Genomic DNA, 13,013 nt, shown 5'->3' on the forward strand with positions numbered 1-13,013 from the left:
AGCTCCAAATCCAAAATGGCGTCTCCCCTCGTCGGTCTGTCTACATAATGAGGAAGGAAATCCTCCTGAACACACCTGACACAAACGGCTCCATCCAAGCCATTTGCATGAAAGAGGTTCCAGTCAATATTGGGAAAGTTGAAGTCACCCATAACAACAACCCTGCTACATGTGCATTTTTCCAAAATCTGCCAACCTGTGAGTTTTTCTATCTCCCTACTGCTATTATAGGGCCTGTAGAAAACCCTCAATGAGGTGGCTGCTCCTTTGCTGTTCCTAACTTCCACCCATACTGACTCAATTAACAAACCTTCTTCAACAACTTATGTTTCTGTAGCAGTGCTTCACCCCGTCCTCTTTTTCTATCCTTCCTGTTCTTTTTAAACATTCTAAACCCTGGAACATCTAGCAACCATTCCTGCCCCTGTGAAACCCAGGTCTCCATTATGGCCACAACATCATAGTCCCAAGTACTGCTCCATGCTCTAAGTTAATTACTCTTATTTCTGATACTCCTTGCGTTAAAGCAGACACACTTTAATCAATCCCTTTGTTTCATCACGTGAAAAACCTTCATGATAGATTTCACTACGTCCTGTCACTGCCCCAGTTACAACTGTCCCCCTCTCAGATATGTAGCTCTGATTCCCACCCCCTTGCCAGACTAGTTTAAACCCTCCCGAACCACACAGATAAGTCTCCATTCCAGACACATGTGCCCCTCCAGTTCAGGTGCAACCCATCCTTCATGTACAGTTCCCACCTTCCACAGAAAGCATCCCGATGGTCTAGGTATCTGAAGCCCTCCCTCCTGCACCAACCTCGCAGCCACATGTTAAGCTGCACTCGCTGACTGTTCCTCACCTCACTATCTCGTGGCACCTCTAGCAAATCTGAGATTACTACTCTACTCGTCCTGCTCTTCAGCTTCCAACCTAGCTCTCTGTAGTCACTTTTCAGATCTTCAATCCCTTTCCTGGCTATATCATTGGTGCATAAATGTACCACGATTTCTGGTTACTCACCCTCCCCCTTCAGAACCTTGAAAACTCGATTGGTGACATTCCAGACCCTGGCGTCGGGAGGCAACATAGCTTCTGGGAGTCCCATTGCTGACCACAAAATCTCCTGTCAATCCGTCTAACTATTGAGTCCCCTACTACTAGAGCTTTTCTATTCCCCCTCCTTCCCTTCTGAGCCTCAGTGCCAGGCTCAGTGCCAGAGACCTGACAACTATGGCATTCCCCTGGTAGACCATCCCTACCAGCAGTATCCAAAATGATATACTGATTGCTGAGGGGAGCGGCCACAGGGGATCCCTTCTCTATCTGTTGGTTCCCTTTCCTCCTCCTGACTGTAACCCAGCTGTCCTTATCCTGTGTCTGAGGAGTGACCACCTCACTGTACATCCTCTCAATTTCTCCCTTAGCCTCCTGGATGATCCGCAGTTCATCCAGCTCCAGCTCTAGTTCCCTAACTCGGTTTTCGAGGAGCTGGAGTTCCCACAGATGTAGTCAGCAGAGACATGTGAAGTGTCTCTCACCTGCCACATTGTGCAGGAGGAACATGCAACTGCCCTATCTGCCATGCCCTGCTAATCTGAAAGCCCACACAGGACTAAATAAGCAAGAGAAGAAAAGTAAGAGAAAGAGAAAACCTGAAAACTTCCAAAGTTTAGAGACTCTTAGTAAGGTTAGAGTACGTGGGTGGGAGAGAGACCCTACGGTGTAGGACCTTGGGTTTGGATCTTACCCACTTAAAAACTTCCGGGCAGCCCTAGATTCTCTCCTCGGTGCTCTGTGCAAAATGGATGCCTGACTCTCGAGTATATACTCTTAAATTCAGTGAGCTACCTCTTTAAGTCTGCTCACTGTTGTGCACCTAGATAGGTGAATAATGAATCGAAGTTTGCTAGTAATTCTGTATTAATTAGGGGTGTTCTGGGCCCCTTGCACTCTCCTTCCATTTCATCCCCACTGCTACTCTTGTCTTCCGGGTCAGTGACAATGGGACAGACAAACTCTGCTGGTTTGGGGGCTTTGTGTGCTTGCCTGTTTTCTTCAATGAAAGAGTGAGCTTAATAGTTAGTAAGTGCATGACAAAATAATAACATGACATAATACACACGAATTAGGGACAAGAAGAGCAGCCAAAAGAAGATCGACTCTCGAAAGGATATACATTGTAGTTCCCTGTGCTGTTTGATAAGAGTAGGGGGAAGACCATTGTGATTATGATGATGGTTGTTGCTGGTTGTGTTGATATTGGCAGTTGACCAGTTGATTTCAAGATTCTTGACTTTTCATGTCGATTGAAATTCTTTCGTCCTGATGCCTTTTCACAGGAGCTGGATGGCAGCACAAGACTAACCGAGTGCCTTTCCCCTTTCGAAACCTGAATTGCAGAGCTGTTCAATGGTTTTTCTCAAAGCTGTGATCTTCACAGTGTGTAAATCTGCACATAAAGATAAAGGGCTTTTGCCTGAAACGTCGATTTCGCTGCTCGTTGGATGCTGCCTGAACTGGTGTGCTCTTCCAGCACCACTGATCCAGAACCTACACATAAAGATGTCAGGCCATGAATAGACACAGATCAGGGTAGACGTTCATTTTTATCCAGTGTGGTTTGTATTCTTGTACTCCTGCTGTATTTCAGAGTTTCGCTCCAGACAGTTGCTGCATTCTGCAGTCATTTTAACATATCAGTCCTCCTTTAAAAAACACATGCGCTGGAATTAAATTTCAGTATGTCCATAGGTGCTCCAGGGTTATGGTCTGGGGTCATGATGACATATTCAATGCTACAGACTCTGCTGCTCTTGGAGGGAATAGATTTTCACACACTAATGACTCCTGACAGAAATGAATGTCTTGACCTCAGACCGAAATGGGAGACCCCTAATTTTTAACCTGTTCCCCCAGTTATAGATTCTTTTGCAAGGGAAGTATTCTTGCAGCATCCAGCCTGTCACAGGTTCTAAGAGTTGCATATGCTGCATTAAAGTCACCTTTTACTCATCTCAATTACCATGGATAAAGGCCTAACCCACACACCTTTTCCTTGGAAGATAACACCTTCCATCCAGGAATAAATTAAGTGAAGCTTCTCGGAATTGCCTCAAACACAATTATCGAATTTCTCAGGTAAATCTCTCATATCTTTGTGCTGGGATTTCCTGAAAAACAGATTCTTAATAATAAGTTTTTATTTTTATGTAGGCAACATTACCACGACTACATTTATTGCACGTCCTTTGTTCCTCTAAAATACGTGATAACGGTCACTTTCCTTTTACAGTATGACACAAACACCAGAATTATTGAATTCAATTTCATAGCTTGGCCAGGTGGGATTTGAACTCACAACTTTTGGGATGCCAGACAACTGATTGACCGAAATCATGTGTAATACCATTGTGGAAGTCTGTAATTGGAAAAAGTAAGCCTTTTGCCGCAAAGCTAGCCAAAAGATTAATCATGTGTTTCAGACGTCCCATGACAAACCCAGTGGTGTAGGTTTGCCTTACTCTAGAGAGTAAACCGTTAATTACTCCATGCACAATGGAGTGACTGTCTGCATCATGTGCCACTCAATTAAATAGTTTTTTTAAGCTGCCCATTTGGGCGTGATGTTCTTCAGTTCATGAACCACTTATTTTGAAATGAAGTCACTATGTCAGTGTAGGAAAGATAGCAACCAACTTGTGGATAATATGTGATACTTGTGAAAAGTGATTTAATGCAATTAGTTGAAAGATAAATATTGGTTTCTGTATCATCATGATCCAGGGAACACAATTAAACTATTTGGAGTTTGATAGATTTAAATAACAGTCGTTATGCACTTTTTAGTCTTGGTGTTGAATTTGTTTTCCTCTAGTTACTCAGCTTCAGTTCCTGATCCATGATATCAAAAAGTATAGAAATGTGCAGTGGTTAGAGCTCAGATCCCAGCAAGAACTACCCAGTTCACACCTCCTAGCTTTTCTTGTGTAGTCCTGCATGTCATTGTTTTCCCTATATTTATGTAATTTCCTTTTGAAAACCTCAAGAACACAAGACGTAAGAACAGGAATAGACCATATGGTTTGTTGAGTCTGGATTGACCATCAAAAAGTTCATGGCTGGTTTTGGGCCTAGGCCCCACGTTTCTACCAATTTTCCATTTCCTAGATTCCCAAAGAGACCAAAAATCTGCTTGTCCCAGCCTTAAATCTAGTCATCGATGGAGATCCCACAGCATTCTGCAGCAGAGAATTCCAAAGATTCACACCTACTTAAATGAAGAAATTTATCCCCATTTCAGTCCAAAGTTTGTCCCTTATCCTGAGTCTGTGCCCTTGTGTTTATGATCCCCTGAGAAGTGGAGACAATCCCTCAGCATCTACACCAGCCAGCCCCTTCAGCAATCTTGTATATTTCAATGGGATTGCCTCTCATTCGCCTAAACTTCAGAGCACACAGACCAGATTTCCTCAGTTTCCCATGAGAGGACAACTGCCTCAATGAATCTTCTGCCAATACCCTTTCAGGCAGTGCATTCCAGCTCTTAATCACTTACTCCTTTAAAAGGTATATTTTTCTTTGCCGTTTGTAGCTCTTTGTCAATCACTTTAATGTCGTGCCCTCTGGTTCTCAACTCTTCCACCACCAACAGGAACAGCTTTTGTTGGTCTTAGTATCTCATGACTTTGAAAATAATCCTCAAATTTCCTTTCAACTGTCCCTGCTGTAAGGAGGTCATCGCTAGCTTCTTTGATCTGTACATGCAGCTGAATGTCCTCATTACAGGAGACATGTTGGTCAATCCCTGCTGTCTACTCCGTAAGAATGCTTCCTAAAATAGGATACCTAAAATTTGACTTGGTCAAGCTGGGGAGAAGCCTGTGCTTTATAGAGTTTCATGAGAACTTTCATGCTCTCTGAGTGGGATTTTCCATTCTTGGGCCATAAATAGGAAATTCTTGCAAAAATGTTAAAATTAGATTCCCAATGGCAGGAAAAGATTGCCTTATAGGATATAAAAGCCAAGTACTTAGTCACATGATTGAGCAGTGACTGCCATACTCTGCATTTGCATGCCATTATTGGGTAATCTTGACTCATTTCCAGGAAACTCTGAATTTGCCCCTGAGACATTGGACAGTGCCAATTCCCGCTATGCCAATCAGAGCAATTATCCAGCTCATCATCTGCTTCTATGAGTCTCTAGTCAACTTTATCTTCATCACCATTTCCCCGCAAGCTTCAAGGACATCAATCTCATCGACGCAGGGCGGCATGAACAAATTTCCAGCGTTGCTGCATCATCATGGCTGCTTTTGGAGCAACTCTCTCATCAGTTCAGCTCTTCAGCACACCATTTTGGAACTCAGAGACATTTATGACTTACATACCTTTACCAAGTTACTGTGCATGCATGGGCACACATACTTCAACACACAATACACCTGTTAGCTCTTAACTGACCTTCGTAGCGCTCACTCCCTCTGTGCTGACCTAGAGGCTAGCAGCCTCACTGGGTTGCATTGTTTTTCATTTCATTGGCTCTACAGCCCCTCTTGCAGGCTGTCTGCTTCTCTAGCTTGCAAACTTGTTCCACAGAGAGGGAGAAGCAGAATACCTACTATTGGCCAGATCACTGGGCAAGGGGATGGACATGTTACTGCACAGCTCTGCTGTACATTGATGTCACACCAGCAGCATGTGTCAACAGTTTGTGCAGAAAACAAAAGACACGTGCTTCAGCCAATTGGTTGCATCTGAAAGTCAAAAGGAACCAGTTCTTTGACCATCAGTCAAGACGTGTTGCAGCAGTCAGTAATCTGACCTCATTCCAGGATGTTGGCCATGGTCAGTCAGGTGCTTGGTCCAAAAAGAGTCAAAGTTAAAAATCACCCAACACCAGGTTATAGTCTAACAGGTTTATTTGGAAACACTAGCTTTCAGAGTGCTGCTCCTTCATCAGGTGATTGTGGAGAATAAGATTGTAAGACACAGAATTTATAGCAAAAGTTTACAGTGTGGTGTAACTGAAATTATACACTGAAAAAAGACCTGGATTGATGGTTATGTCCCTCATCTTTTAGAATGAACATGTTGGTTTCAGTCCTTTCAAATGTAAATTGCAAAATTTTTTTTACTTGAGAATATAACTTTAAAAAAAATTATTTTGGCAACTATGACCACTGCATACATTGCATTCATTAACCTCCTGCCGTGTCTACTGACCAACCCCACCACCCCCTCCCTCCCTCAATCGTGTGCAAATCAATGCAGAAACACATTTAAAAGTCTCATTTGGCTTTGCTGCTTCTGTATAACTTTTCCCACTTGAGACTAGATGCAAAACTTCAGAGCTGCCAGACTGTCCCAGTTAACTGTAAGTGTGTGATAACATTCATCTACGATATTGCTCTTTTGATGAGAGGTGTATCATGGCGAAGCATTGACTGCATTTAAATTCCTGAGTTAAACTTTTGCTCTTTGGTTCAGCAACATTCACCTATGTGAAGTTATATAGTTCAGAGCTTCTTATCTAGGCAAGGCATTGGCCTCCTTCTGAAGGCATCCCTTCAAGATGGTGGTGGAGTAGCAGTGCTGTGTTCAAGCTCCTGAATTCGTTTGCTTCCATCAGCTTTACTTTTTTTCTCTTTCGTTTTGTACTTGTTTTTCCTTTTATTTTCCCTTTTGTTTATACTCTTTTGCTTTGGCAAGGAATTGGTGATGGGCACTGCCTGAGCATGTTCCAGGACCAGGCTGCAGCACTGCCAGTTATCTAATTGGAGGTGGCGGTGGTAGTAACATCAGCAGCAGCTAGCACTCAGCTCCTCCTGAGACTCCTGCCTGTGGCTTGGCCTGGGTGCCTACATGGAGACAAGAATTAAATAAGACTTTAATATCTGGACATTTCTCATTCCTTTTGCCTTTGCTTCCTTTCCTTCTGCTGTTTTCTTTAACTCCAATTTTGTAATCAAGCAGTTAACCAAGATGTTTATGTCAGTGAAGGCAAGATGGTACTGAAGAGTGGTGACTTTTGTTCCGGTGGTGACAAAGGGGACTCCGGCCAGGTCACCAGCCCATGATGGAACACTTAACAAGAAGGACAGGCAGCATAGTGGCTCAGTGGTTAGCACTGCTGCCTCACAGTGCCAGACACTGCTCGTGTCTGCGTGGGTTTCCTCCAGGTGCTCCGGTTTCCTCCCACAGTCCAAAGATGTGCAGGGTAGGTGAATTGGCCATGCTAAATTGCCCGTAGTGTTAGATGGATTAGTCAGGGGTAAATATAGGGGGGTGGATTTCTCTTCGGATGGTCGGTGTGGACTTGTTGGGCCAAAGGGCCTGTTTCTGCACTGTAAATAATCTAATCTAAACTGTAAAGTTGGACACTTTCTTAGTTTCTTCATTTTTCTGCATTTATATTCTATGTTTTGGTGTATTTTTCAATGTTGTAAGATAGCACCAGAGAACAGTGACAGTATATAACACTTATCACTGTATTTTTGCAACAAGGTACATGTGACAATAAATAATACATAAATAAAATGAAATTTATGCTATATTGTGTGAGGGCCATAACAAGCCACTTCATTGTGATTGATGTAAGGGATCAGGAGGACAATTACTATGAGACTTGGTGAATGTTTGTGACATTCCCCAACGTTACATGCTCATCCTTCTGAGGTGGACTGTTTGGAGACTTCCTTGTGACATTGCTGACTATGATGCAATAGCACTGAAGAAGACATCAACTAGAGAGAGTCAGCAGCTAAAGGACCAGCCAAAGGAGGCAGATGAGATGGGAGAATGGATCCTGTGATCTCACTGTCATTTTCATTAGCCATCAGACAATCAGTGCAGGTGGAGACTATAGATGTCCCAGCCCATTGGAATGGGTGGCTGTACTAACCTGGTGCCCATCAATGTCACAGCTACCCTGAGAATTTATACCAGTGACTCGTTCCAAGGTACAAGATTAGATTAGATTAGATCGATTCCTAAAAGTGTGGAAACAGGCCCTTCGGCCCAATGAGTCCACACCGACCCTCCAAAGAGTAACCCACCCAGACCTATTTCCCTCTAACTAATGCACCTAACACTATAGGCAATTTAGCATGGCCAATTCCCCATACCTGCACATCTTTGGATCGTGGGAGGAAACCGGAGGACCAGGGAGAAACCCACACAGACACAGGGAGAATGTGCAAACTCCACACAGACAGTCGCCCAAGGCTGAGATCGAACCTAGGACCCTTGTGCTCTGAGGCAACAGTGCTAACCACTGAGCCACCGTACCGCCCCAGTTCAACTGGAGACTTGGGCAACATGGCTCAATCCTTAGTCCTCAAATGCATCAAGGAAGTAACAGATACGATTTTTTGTAGATTACAACAGTTTCCAACCTTCTACCGTGATGAAGAGAATCAAACAGCCTTGGCAGTGGCATTCTCCACCCCAGCTGGCTGTGCTCAATGCACAGAGGTATTGTCTACACCCACATGTAGTGTTTCAGTGTTCTATCACCAAACTGCAGTGTTTAATAACAGGAGACTAAAATAATCCGCGTACATTAGCAGGAAAAGCTCCTGGCCCACCCTTGTCCTGTACAGCTGTGAACACTGTTTCCATATTCTGAAAGTGTGCACCAGGTATCATGAGAGTTGCTCTGATGTGCACATACTGCAGAGGTCATAGGTTCCTGTACTGTTCTCAAACCCCTAGACCATATAAGAATGGCTGCTATGAGACCAGGGTTAGCCTCTCTATAAATGGCTAATGGCACCTTTGTGAAACCCCAAACTGATACAGAACATTGATGCAACCCTCTATCATACCAGCCAGGGCCATAATGGAATGGACCAGAGACCTCACTAACATGGGTTTATGATTTTTTTATTCAATATTCATTCAGAGTCAGTTAAGAGTCAGCCACATTGTTGTGGGTCTGGAGCCAGGTGTAGGCCACACCAGGTGGGAAAGGCAGATTTTCTTCCTTATAGGACATTGGTGGACCGGATGGATGTTTACAATAATCGACAATGATTTCAAGGTCACAATTCCTTTCGATTCCAGCTTTTTTTTAAAGAATTGAACTCAAATTCCACCAGCTGTCACAACAGATTTAAATCCATGTCCCAGGAAGACTAGCTTTGCTTCTGGAATGTTAGTCATGTGACATTACCTGTACACCATATCCTCCCAGCAGATATCTGGTCCTCTCTGGCAGGGTCTTGCAGTATTGCTCAGACCGAATGCGCTGCGTCATTGTAGTCTCCTGTACCAACAAAGCTTGAGAGGGGTGGGGGTGTGATGATGACTTTCTTATTTCTATGTGTGCAGTGTCAGAGTTAGAGAGAGTAGTTGCCCTGTGTGTTCGTGTGTTCGGAAACAAGGTGAAAATGGTAGCACCACCCATTGTAAAGTGGAGAAGGTGGTTCTCTTTCAGCATCTGCTTCACCGCACTGACCTGGGTGGAGACCTCTTTCTGGGCAGCGTGGTCTTTGTTGGCGGCCTGGAGGAAACAATACTGCCCTTCTTCTCACCAGCCAATCCACTGGCACCTCCCAGTCCCTGTCAACAACACAGGCTGCCAACTTCCCTTTCTGGACCATCGCTGTGAACTAATGGTGCAGGAGCACAGATAGTGTAAGGGCCAGTTGTTGGCTCGCACCTTCTGAAGTCCAATGGCCTGGGGGCTTTCACCATGCTGCCTGAATACTGTAAACTCCTAGCAGTGGTGGGCAGTTTTGCCACTCCTGCCCCATGGCTGCATCAGCCAGGAACCTGCAGAGGCCGGTGAGCTGAAGAACAGGCGATCGGTGAGAAATGCCAACAACCACAGGACATCTGCTGTGAATCTCCTTGAGAAAAGCAGTTCACCATAAGATGGGAAAATTCAGCACTCAAACGCTTTCCTGCATTAAACTTCATCTATCCTGTGTATGTGCATTTTAACAACCAGTCTGTGTTTTTGAATTATAACATTATCCTTTGCACTGTACAATACATTTCCAAGGTGTATGTCATCTGCAAATTTCAAAATTGAGTCTTGTACATGAGTCATTGTAATACATTGAAAAAAGCAGTGGTATTAGTATGGACCTTTGGAAACAGCAGTATTCATCTTCATCCACTCCATAATCACTGTTCATCACTAACATTTGCTTTCTGTCCCTAGCAAATTTTGTATCCCTACTGTCACTATTCAATTTAATCCTTAGACCTTAACTTTGATGACACACAGCTTTCTCCGATATGTCCGCAAAAAAAAAATCAATCGTGTCAGTTAGATATATTTCTTCCACAAATCCACGCTATTTCATTCATTCTTTCATAACTATTGTCTCAGCCATTTGGCAGTGTCCATGCATAGATTTCCTTTTTGGTCACTAATCCACCCCATGCTTACCACAGAATGCTGAGCTGTAGAGAGATTTGGGTGCTCCAGTGCATGAGTCACAAAAATGTTACTACGCAGGTACAGCAAGTGATCAAGAAGACTAGTGGAATGTTGTTGTCATTATGAGAGGAATTGAACATAAAATTTAGAATGTGATGCTTCAGTTATACTGGATATTGGAGACAGCACATGTTGACTACAGTGTACACTTTTAGTTTCCTTATTTAAGGAAAGATGTAAATACATTTGAGATGTTTAATGGGAATTTAATAAATTCCTATCTGGAATGAATGGTTTGTCTTATGAGGGCAGCTTGGACAGACTCAGAGTCATAGAGCATAGAGATGTACAGCATGGAAACAGAGCCTTCGGTCCAACCCGTCCATGCCGACCAGATATCCCACCCGATCTAGTCCCACTTGTCAGCACCCGGCCCATATCCCTCCAAACCCTTCCTATTCATGTACCTATGCAAATGCCTTTTAAATGTTGCAATTTCACCGGCCTCCACCACATCATCTGGCAGCTCATTCCATACATGTACCACCCTCTGCATGAAAAAGTTGCCCCTTTTATATCTTTCTCCTCTCACCCTAAACCTATGCCCTCTAGTTCTGTTCTCCCCTACCCCAGGGAAAAGACTTCGTCTATTTATCCTATCCATGCCCTTCATAATTTTGTAAACCTCTATAAGGTCACCCCTCAGCCTCCGACCTCCAGGGAAAACAGCCCCAGCCTGTTCAGCCTCTCCCTGTAGCTCAAATCCTCTAAACCTGGCAACATCCTTGTAAATCTTTTCTGAGCCCTTTCAAGTTTCACAACATATTTTTGATAGTAAGGAGACCAGAATTGCATGCAAAATTCCAACAGTGGCCTACCTAATGTCCTGTACAGCCGCAACATGACCTCCCAATTCCGTATTGTATTCAATATTCTGACCAATAAAGGAAAGCATACCAAATGCCTTCTTCACTATCCTATCTACCTGTGACTCTACTTTCAAGGAGCTATGAACCTGCCTGGTTTGTTTCTATTGGTGCTTAGAAGAGTGAGGGATGACTTGATAGTCTTGTATTAGATCCTGACCAACCTTGACAAAGTGGACATGGAAAGGTTTCCTCTTGCAGAACTAAGGGGCATTAATTTAAAATTTGGGGATGTCCTTTCAAGATGGAGGTAAGAAGAAAACCTTTTTTTTCTCAGAGGTTTGCACAACTTTTGACGTCTCTGCTTCAGAAGGCGGTGGTGCCTGGGTCATTAATATTGTTAAGGCAGTTTTTTGTTAAATAAAAGAATTGAGAGTTATCGGGGTGAATGGGAAGGTGGAAATTGTAACGCAAACAGATCAGCCATGATTATACTGAGTGGTGAAGCAGAATCAAGGGGCTGGATTGCCTATTCCTGATCCTATTTTATACATTTGTATGTTCATAATAACCTGCAAGGTGTACATGAAGCTCCTGAGATCTCCTAAGCCATGGCACTAGCTTCTGGTTCATCATCACTCGCAGCATCAATCTCTGAGCAAGTACTTTATAGGATCAATTGACTTTGTATCTTCAGAAAGCTGGCCTTTTCATATGAGCCTCCACCCTGGAGGCTCCCTGCCTCCATTCCTGATGAAGGATTTTTGCCCGAAACATCGATTTTCCCTCTCCTCAGATGCTGCCTGACCTGCTGTGCTTTTCCAGCACCACTCTAATTTAAACTCCTCATATGAAGTGGCAGATCAACTGTATTAAAAAAGAGGGACATGGGTTAATTTGATCTGTAGGCCTAACTCTCATTTGTTGTTTCACAGGTATTTTGAAGGTGCCGGCAGGGTTATAGTATTCTATTTTATAACAAACAGTGAGTGAGAGAGAATATTTCCTTACAGTTTTAAGTCTATGCAATTTAAAATGTTAAGCAAAGCTATTCTGTCTCACCAGTCTCCAAAGCAATCCAAAGCAGGTTAAATCTATCGATTGGGGATGCAGTCATGTTGTAAGCTGCAGAATGGGGCCAAGCCCTCACTATTTAGATTCATTTGGAGACTGGTGAGACAATATAACTTTGTGTTTATAGCTTTGCTAGTAATCATGTACTGAACTGACGCATAGCATTGTATTTCAGCTAATTAAAAACTGATTACTAAAACTTAAAACCTATAAAAACATAGGGTAGATTTTGCAAAGCTCTGCAAAATTTACTCTGATGCTTTTGTTTTATGAGGTTACATAACAAAACAAAGTGTTATATATAAAACAGAGCATAATAAAATAAAGTTAATTTATTGGAAACTGAATTGATGTTAAGTGTTTGAACAAAGTATGATATAATCTGTTGTATTTCCCCTCTATTATGATCAGCAATATTGCAAGGAGCTTCTGTAACAGACCGACTACATTCGGTGTGGATTTTAATAGGAGTTGGCCTTTCTCATTGCCATGAAACCTTGACAATCCCCTCATTGCTCAGTGTTTTTAGTAGGACCTGAGCATAGCATGGCAGGGAGTGTGACTGGACAGTGACTTTGGCAGGAGCCACAGACTGTCGGGTTGGATCATGTTCAAGGACAGTCTATAGCCGAGGGCCAGGAAACTGTTTATTGTCAGCTCCAAATACTTAGAGGG

Source organism: Hemiscyllium ocellatum, chromosome 1 (assembly GCF_020745735.1).
Source record: "Hemiscyllium ocellatum isolate sHemOce1 chromosome 1, sHemOce1.pat.X.cur, whole genome shotgun sequence".
Lineage (NCBI taxonomy): Eukaryota > Metazoa > Chordata > Chondrichthyes > Orectolobiformes > Hemiscylliidae > Hemiscyllium > Hemiscyllium ocellatum.